The sequence below is a fragment of the Pongo pygmaeus genome, chromosome 6, assembly GCF_028885625.2.
Source record: "Pongo pygmaeus isolate AG05252 chromosome 6, NHGRI_mPonPyg2-v2.0_pri, whole genome shotgun sequence".
In the NCBI taxonomy this organism is placed as follows: Eukaryota; Metazoa; Chordata; class Mammalia; order Primates; family Hominidae; genus Pongo; species Pongo pygmaeus.
Genome location: NC_072379.2, coordinates 7,992,179 through 8,001,203, shown reverse-complemented (window position 1 = coordinate 8,001,203; position 9,025 = coordinate 7,992,179). Strand labels below are relative to the sequence as shown.

At 47.4% G+C, this 9,025-nt stretch overlaps 1 non-coding gene across 1 annotated transcript; it reads left to right on the top strand.

Moving 5' to 3' along the window:
* Positions 1-534: 534 nt before the first annotated feature.
* On the top strand, positions 535-641 carry LOC129041903 (U6 spliceosomal RNA). The gene has a single exon (XR_008504009.1). It is a non-coding gene; the product is annotated as a U6 spliceosomal RNA (small nuclear RNA).
* The last annotated feature ends 8,384 nt before the right edge of the window (positions 642-9,025 follow it).

Here is a 9,025-nt window from a genome sequence, read left to right as displayed (position 1 = left end):
GAGTTCAAGACCAGCCTGGCCAACATGGTGAAACCCTGTCTCTACCAAAAAAAAAAAAAAAAAAAAAAAAAAAAAATTAGCTGGGTATGGTGGTGGGTGCCTGTAATCCCAGCTACTTGGGAGGCTGAGGCAGGAGAATTGCTTGAATCCAGGAAGTGGAAGTTGCAGTGAGCCAAGATGGTGCCACTGCACTCCAGCCTGGGCAACAGCGCAAGACTCTGTCTCAAGAAAAAAAAGTATATTCACATTGTTGTGTAAGGAATTTCCAGAACATTTTTTATCTTGCAAAACTGAAATTCTATCCATTAAATACTAACTCCCCATTTCCCTCCTCCAGCCTCTGGTAACCCACATTCTATTTTCTGTCTCTATGAATTAGCTTGCTCTAGGTGTCTCATTTAAGTGGAATCATGCAATATTTGTCTTTTAATGACTGGTTTAGTTCACTGAGCATACTGTTCTCATGTTTTATTATGTTGTGCCGTGTGATAGAATTTCCATCTTTTTTATGGCTAAATAATATTCCATGGCATGGTGCTTGCTTTGGCAGCACATATACTAAAATTGGAAAGATACAGAGAAGAGTAGCATGGCCCCTGCGCAAGGATGACATGCAAACTCGTGAAGCGTTCCATATTTTTTTTCATAATAGCGAAGACTTGGAATCAACCCAAATTCCCACCAATGATAGACCGGTTAAAGAAAATGTGGCACATATACACCATGGAACACTATGCAGCCATAAAAAAGGATGAGCTCATGTCCTTTGCAGGGACATGGATGAAGCTGGAAACTATCATTCTTAGCAAACTAACACAAGAACAGAAGACCAGACACCACATGTTCTCACTCATAAGTGGGAGTTTAACAGTGAGAACCCATGGAAACAGGGAAGGGAACATCACACACCGGGGCCTGTAGGGTAGTAGGAAGATAGGGGAAGGATAGCATTAGGAAAAATATCTAATGTAGATGACGGGTTGATGGGTACAGCAAATCACCATGGCATGTGTATACCTATATAACAAACCTGCACGTTCTGCACATATATCCCAGAACTTAAAGTATAATAAAAAAAAATTTCATGGCACGAATGTATCACACTGTGTTTATCAATTTATCTGTTGATGGACACCTGGGTTGCTTCTACCTTTTGGCTATTGTAAACAATGCTGCTATAAAATTGGTTATGGATTAGCTGGGCATGGTGGCGCATGCCTATAGTATCAGATCCTCAGGAGGCTGAGGCAGGAGAATCGCTTGAACCTGGGAGGTGGAGGTTGCAGTGAGTGGAGATTGCACCACTGCCCTCCAGCCTGGGTGATAGAGTAAGACTCTGTTTCAAAAAAAAAAAAAAAAAATTGGTTATGCAAATATCTCCTTGGGCCCCTGATTTTGCTTCCTTTAGGTACAAAGCCAGAAGTGCAACTGCTGGATCTGTTTTTAAGTTTTCGAGGAACCTTGTTCATTTCTTGTGTGCACTGCCATTTATGAATCTGCAGAGGAGCGAGGTGCATGCAGGGAAAAGTCTGTTTCCTCCTGAAGGCACTGCTGGCATGGCATGGGGGTTGTGGCAGTGGGTGAGGACTATTGCCCCTCTCTCTTTCTTCAGGAATTGCTGATGAAAGCCACCACTTGGATTCATCAAATTTTCAAGAGAAAGAAAAAAGGGGTTTTGATGGAAGGCAAGATGACTCCAGGGCTCCTCTGGAGAAATTTTGTGATTTGAGGAGGGAGGGAGCTGGAGGGGATTGCTTTTACTCTGTTCTGCACAATTCAGGTCCTGGAGCTTGATCACAAATGCTGGTTTTGCAGTTATCAGGATCCACCAGACAGGAAAAAAGTTTCCCATGTTCAAAAGTGTAGACTAGCAGGGGCAAGAGCCCAGTTTGGTGCACAGTGAACAAATGCTGGTGATTGTACTGCATTTCATGATGCACAGGCCACATCTTTGTAAATGCATCAGCTAAAACTCTCTGGATTCGAAATAACTGCTCTCCTACACATAGGCCCCCAGGGGGAAAATGTCTACTATAATCCAGTTTTTAAATGGAAAAGGAGAAAGAAAAAGCCCTGGTGGCATTTCTGCTGCAGAAAATTATCAGCAACTTGCTCACGGTTTTGGAGAAAATCTTCCAACTGATACAACATGTATCAATCTTCCAATTGATGCAACAGTCTTCCAATTGATACAACAATCTTCCAGTTGTTACAATAATCTTCCAATTGACACAACAATCTTCCAATTGACACAACAATCTTCCAGTTGATACAACAATCTTCCAATTGATACAATATTCCAATCTTCCATTTGATACAACATGTCAAAATTTCAGGGAAGACATCAAGAGCAGTTTGCATGAGGTAGGGAGTAGAGTTAGCAAAAGCCTAGAAGGCCTTAGACACAACCGGCATGGAAAAGGCCATTTGGGGCCAGGCACGGTGGCTCACGCCTGTAATCCCAGCACCTTGCCCAGGCCAAGGTGGGCAGATCACCTGAGGTCAGGAGTTCGAGACCAGCCTGGGCAACATGGTGAAACCCCATCTCTAGTAAAAAATACAAAAATTAGCCAGGCATCATGGCATGTGCCTGTAATCCCAGCTACTCGGGAGGTTGAGGTAGGGAGAATTGCTTGAACTCGGGAGACGGGGGTTGCAGTGAGCCAGGATTGCACTACTGCACTCCAGCCTGGGCAACAGAGCGAGACTCCATTTCAAAACAAAACAAAACAAAACAAAAAAATGAAAAACAAAAAATAAAAGGCTGTTTGGGGTTAGGGAAGGATTTTTTAAATTGGTAGGAAGCATGGGAAACTATCAGAAATTGCTTTTATTTTACTTTATTTATTTATTTTTTTTAGAGACAAGGTCTTTCTCTGTCACCCAGGTTGAAGTGCAGTGGCACGAACACAGCTCACTGCAGCCTCCAATCCTTAGGCTCAAGCAATTCTCCCACCTCAGCCTCTCCAGTAGCTGGGACCATAGGTCCACTCAACCATGCCTGGCCCATTTTAAAATTTTTTGTAGGGCCAGGTGTGGTGGCCCACGCCTGTAATCCCAGCACTTTGGGAGGCCAAGGCAGGAAGATCACTTGAGGTCAGATGTTTAACACCAGCCTGGGCAACATGGCAAAACCCTATCTCTACTAAAAATACAAATAATAATAATAATAATAATTAGCTGGGGATGGTGGTGTGTGCCTGTAATCTCAGCTACTCAAGAGGCTGAGGCAGGAGAATTGCTTGAACCTGGGAGGTGGAGGTTGCAGTGAGTCAAGATTGCACCATTGCACTCCAGCCTGGGTGACACAGCGAGACTCCATCTCAAAAAAAATAAATACATACAAATACAAATAAAAAATTAATAAAAAATTAATAAGAATAATAAGATAAAAAAACTTTTTGTAGACACAAGGTCTCACTATGTTGCCCAGGGTGGTCTTGAACTCTTGCCCAGAGAGGTCCTCAAGTGATCCTCCCATGGGAGTCTCCCAAAATGCTGAGATTATAGGCATGAGACACAGCACCTGGCCTAGAGAACACTTTTAAATCACAGAAGATGCTTTTCAATCACTTCTTGCCTTGCAATCAGTCTGACACCTCTCTCTTCTGATCTCTCTCTCAGGCTGTCGGGAGCTCCTGTTCCTGGGTCCTCGCCAGTCTCTGGAGGACCTGCCTCCTGTTTTCAGGGCTGTGTCTTTCCTGGGTAGACGAACCTCAGGGCCTCTGAGGATGTCCTAGGAGGAATTCTCACCAAGAGGTTCAGGTCAGCAAAAGAAAAAAGTCAGAGGGGCAGAAATCACTCCCCTGCCCCATGTCCAATGGAATCAGCTGTAGGAAGGAATTCTAAACACGTCCCTGCCTGAGCTCTGTTCCTTCCCAGCCAAATGATGTCTGCATGGGGCAGTGTGGGGCAGCAACACCAGGACCCCTGACGTGGGCTGCAGGCTCTCCAGGCACTCCTGGGCCGGCACTGGATGTTGGCTGGAGCTGTGGGCACAGCAGCCCTAGGATTCCTGCCCAAGGCTCACTTTGCCCATCATTGGTGGCTTGAGGGAGATTGTGAACCAGCTCAGAGGGGCCAAGTCATAAATTCAGGGTTGCACAGGCTGCAACGGAATTACTTCCTTTCTGGAAGAACTCACTGCAGTCGTCCAGGAAGGCTTCTTGGTAGAGAGAAGGGTTGACTGTGGAAAGACACTAGAATTCTGGTGTTTTCTCCATATTGTCTTGCCTTCTCAGTCACTCTAAAGAAAGAACTCACACTTGCCACTGCTTAATAACCACCTCCCATGGAACTGGCCATCTCTGTGCAGCATCTCATCTCTTATTTTTTTTTTTTTTTTTTAGATGGAGTCTCACTCTGTCACCCAGGCTGGAGTGCAGCGGCACGATCTTGGCTCACTGCAACCTCCGCCTCCCCAGTTCAAGAGATTCTCCTGCCTCAGACTCCCAAGTAACTGGGATTACAGGCGTGCACCACCACACCTGGCTAACTTTTGTACTTTTAGTAGAGAGAGGGTTTCACCATGTTGGCCAGGCTGGTCTCGAACTCCTGACCTTATGATCCACCTGCCTTGGCCTCCCAAATTGCTGAGGTTACAGGCGTGAGCCACCGCACCCAGCTTGCATCTCATCTCTTATGGGCTGAATGGTGTCTCTCTAAAATTCATGCATTGAAATTGTACACCCCAGTACTTGAGAATGTGGCTGTGTTTGGAGACAGAGTCTTTAATTAATTAATTAATTAATTATTTGAGATGGAGTCTCACTCTGTCTCCCAGGCTGGAGTATAGTGGCGTGATCTCGACTCACTGCCACATCTGCCCCACCATGTTCAAGTGATTTTCGTGTCTCAGCCTCCTGAGTAGCTGGGATTGCAGGTGTGTGCCACCGTGCCTGGCCAATTTTTGTATTTCTAGTAGAGATGGGGTTTCACCATGTAGGCCAGGCTGGTCTTGAACTCCTGACCTCAAGCGATCCACCCACCTCAGCCTCCCAAAGTGTTGGGATTACAGGCGGGAGCTACCATGCTCAGGAGACAGGGTCTTCAAAGGTAGTAACTGAGTTGACATGAGGTTGTTAGGAGTGGGTCTTAAGCCAACATGGCTGCTGTCCTTCTAAGAAGAGGAAATTTGGACACAGTCTCGTATAGAGGGAAGACCGTAGAGGAAGAGGATGCCCTCTACAAGCCAAAGAGAGAGGCTTCAGAAGGAACCCACTGGACTGGGCATGGTGGCTCATGCCTGTAATCCCAGAACTTTGGGAGGCTGAGGCAGGCAGATCATGAGGTCAAGAGTTCGAGACCAGCCTGACCAACATGGTGAAACCCTGTCTCCACTAAAAATACAAAAATTAGCCGGGTGTGGTGGTGGGTGTCTGTAATGTCAGCTGCTTGTGAGGCTGAGGCAGGAGAATTGCTCAAATCTGGGAGGTGGAGGTTGAAGTGAGCCTACATCACGCCATTGCACTCCAGCCTAGGCGACAGAGCAAGGCTTCATCTCAAAAAAAAGAAAGAAAGAAAGAAACAAACAAACAAACAAAAATTAGCCAGGCATGGTGGTGGGCACCTATAATCCCAGCTGCTTGGGAGGCTGAGGCAGGAGAATCACTTGAATCCAGGAGGCAGAGGTTGCAGTGAGCCGAGACTGCACCATTGCACTCCAGCTTGGGAGACCAAGCAAGACTCTGTCAAAAAAAAAAAGGAACCCACTTTCCCAACACCTTGATCTTGGCCTTCCAGCCTCTAGAATGGTGAGAAAATAAATTCCTGCTGTTTAAGCCTGTGCATGTGGTACTTCGTGATGGCAGCCCCTGCGAACAAAGGCACCATTGAATTCTCAAGACAGGCTTGCCCGAGATTGAGGCTGGAGAGGCTGCTGCTGGGTTGCTGGGGGTCTCTCTCCACTCTGACCTGTGTCTGAAGCGCCGTTTCTTCTGCAGCTGTTCCTGGAAGCGCTGCCTGTGTCCTCAGGACAATTTGGGCTGAATCAATGTCTTTCCTCCCAATTCATCAGCCCTGGACAGCAAGAATGATAGCAGGGCAGCCAGCCAGGGTCTGAGCCAACAGTCTTGCTCAGGGCAGGACAGCACCAAGCCAGAGAGTCCCTGGAGAGGGCTGGACTCTTCTTGGTGGTCGGTGGCCTGGCTCAAAAGCTAGAGGCCAGTGCCAGAATAGCCATGTCACAGCCAGTGTATGGGTTTGCACCGCAGGCAGTGATACTATTGTGGCACAAATAGTCTGGACCAGGCTCTCTGCTGAAGAATGCCAGACTTCTGGCTGCTTGCGCAATATTTTGAGACAGGGTCTCTGTCCCCCAGGCTGGAGGGCAGTGGATCACAGCTCACTGCAGCCTCAAACTTGACTCAAGCAATCCTCCCACATCAGCCTCCTGAGTAGCTGGGACTACAGGTGCATGCTACCAAGCCTGACTAATTTTAACATTTTTTTTGTAGAGACAGGGGGATCTCACTATGTTGCTCAGGCTCTCAAGCAATCCTCCCACCGAGGCCCCCCAAAGAGCTGATATTACAGGCATGAGCCACTGTGCCTGGCCTGCTTGTGCAAGAATGTCTTTCTGCCATCTTATTTCACTTGCTGTAAATAGTAAATATTCCAAATGCTTTAATGGCCCTAAGAAGGTTTTTGTTTTTTTTTTTTTGTTGTTTTTTTTTTTTTGGAAATGGAGTCTTGCTCTCTCACCCAGGCTAGAGTACAGTGATGCGATCTTGGCTTACTGCAATCTCCGCCTCCTGGGTTCAAGTGATTCTTCTGCCTCAGCCTGCCGAGTAGCTGGGATTACAGGCACGCGCCACTAGGTCTGGCTAATTTTCATGTTTTTAGTAGAGATGGGGTTTCATTTTGGCCAGGCTGGTCTTGGAATCCTAACCTCAAGTGATCCTCCTGACTCGGCCTCCCAGGGTGCTGGGATTACAGGTGTGAGCCACTGTGCCCGGCCAGAAGGTTTCTATTGGTATAATTTCTAGCTCACCTTAGTTTTGGGACCTCCAGTAATCGTCTCTGACCAGGATCCAGCATTCGTATCCTGAGTCCTTATCCCTACAATCTTCACCTCCCCAGGAGCCCCAGGCGTTTGTGTCTCCTTTCCAGAGAACTTAAAACTCTATTAGTAATCATTGCTGGGCGTGGTGGCTCATGCCTGTAATCCCAGCACTTTGGGAGGCCGAGGTGGGTGGATCACCTGAGATCAGGAGTTCAAGACCAGCCTGGCCAACATGGTAAAACCCCGTCTTTACTAATAATACAAAAAAATTAGCCAGGTATGGTGGCAGGCACCCGCAATCCCAGCTACTTGGGAGGCTGAGGCTGGAGAATCACTTGAACCTGGGAGGCAGCGGTTACAGTGAGCAGAGATCACGCCACTGTGCTCCAGCCTGGGCAAAAAGAGTGAAACTGTCTCAAAAACAAAAACAAAACAAACAACTCTATCAGTAATCAATGCCTTCATGTGCTGGGCAGAAAGCAGGGAAATACTCTCCCTTCTTAGGCTGTGTTATTCACTATTTGTTTTTCTAGCTGTTCCCTCTGTTGCCTCCTGGAGACAGTGTCATGATACACACAATCAATATTTGATTTCTTTCCTGGACCCCAGATGCCAGTTGGTGAAGTCAGAGATAGTGCAATATCCCCCCTTGGAGAAGAAAGAACTCCCCCGGGTGCGGTGACTCATGTCTGTAATCCCAGCACTTTGGGAGGCCGAGGCAGGTGGATCACCTGAGGTCAGGAGTTCGAGACCAGCCTGGACATCATGGAGAAATCCCATCTCTACTAATCATACAAAAATTAGCTGGGCGTCGTGGCACATGCCTGTAATCCCAGCTACTTGGGAGGCTGGGGCAGGAGAATCGATTGAGCCTGGGGCAGGGGGTGGGGAGGGGAGGTGGAGGTTGCAGAAAGCTGGGATCACTCCACTGTACCCCAGCCTGGGCAACAAGAGCAAAACTCTGTCTCAAAAAAAAAAGAGAAGAGAGAACTCTTGGTTGAGTTGTCCTGAGAATCTGTTGTAATTCATCAGGCACTATTTCCTTGGTGGAGTTTTGGATTGGAAAAAAACTTGCCTACACACTTATATTTCAGTGAAGTGCTGGCTGTACCTTCATCTGTAATATAATCTGCAAATAAAGAAGAGGAGAGCTGGATGTCTCTAACACACATCCCTGCAGGCAACAAGGTAATAGAAAATGCAATGGGCTGGGCCTCAGAACTATCCAAGGCTCCCCCACCTACTTGCTGTATGTATAAGATCGACTCGAGGCCAGGAATGGTGGCTCATGCCTGTAATCCCTACATTTTGTGAGGCTGAGGAGGGAGGATCGCTTGAGGCAAGGAGTTCAAGACCAGCCTGGGCAACATAGTGAAACTCTGTCTCTGCAAAACTTAAAAAAAAAAAAAAAATGAGCTGGGTATGGTGGCATGTACCTGTAGTCCCAGCTACTTGGGAGGCTGAGGTGAGAGGATCACTTGAGGTCAGCCATTGGAGGCTGTAGTGAGCTATGATCGTGCCACTGCCCTCCAGCCTGGGTGACAAAGCAAGACTCTGTCTCAAAAAAAAAAAAAAAAAAAATTAATTTGATCAAAACTGACCTGGGAATTAGCTTGAGTGGGTTTCTTGGAGGGTTATTCCTTCTCCCCACCCCCAGCAAGGCCAGGTGATTGGAAGGCCTAAGCTGAAGTGGGGGAGGAGGCAAGGAGCTCTGGAGGGCCAGGAATAGAGGACGACTGTGTCCTCAGGAAAGGGCTGGTCCTTAAGGAACCTTCCACAGCCTTGAGGCTTCATTGACGAGACTCAGAGTTAGTTGGATGGAAAAGCTGCGTCAGTGTCTGCTCTGCTGAGTCAGAGAGGAGATGAGGAGGATTCGGTTCCACTGGCCCCCACGGTGGGGGAGGTATAGGAAAGGGAGGCATGGCACTGACCTATAAAGAATGGCAGGATGTGGCCACCAGGAGCCCTAATTTAGGGGTTCAGACTCTGGGGTGCACAATGGATCTCAGAAGTTTGCAAAAT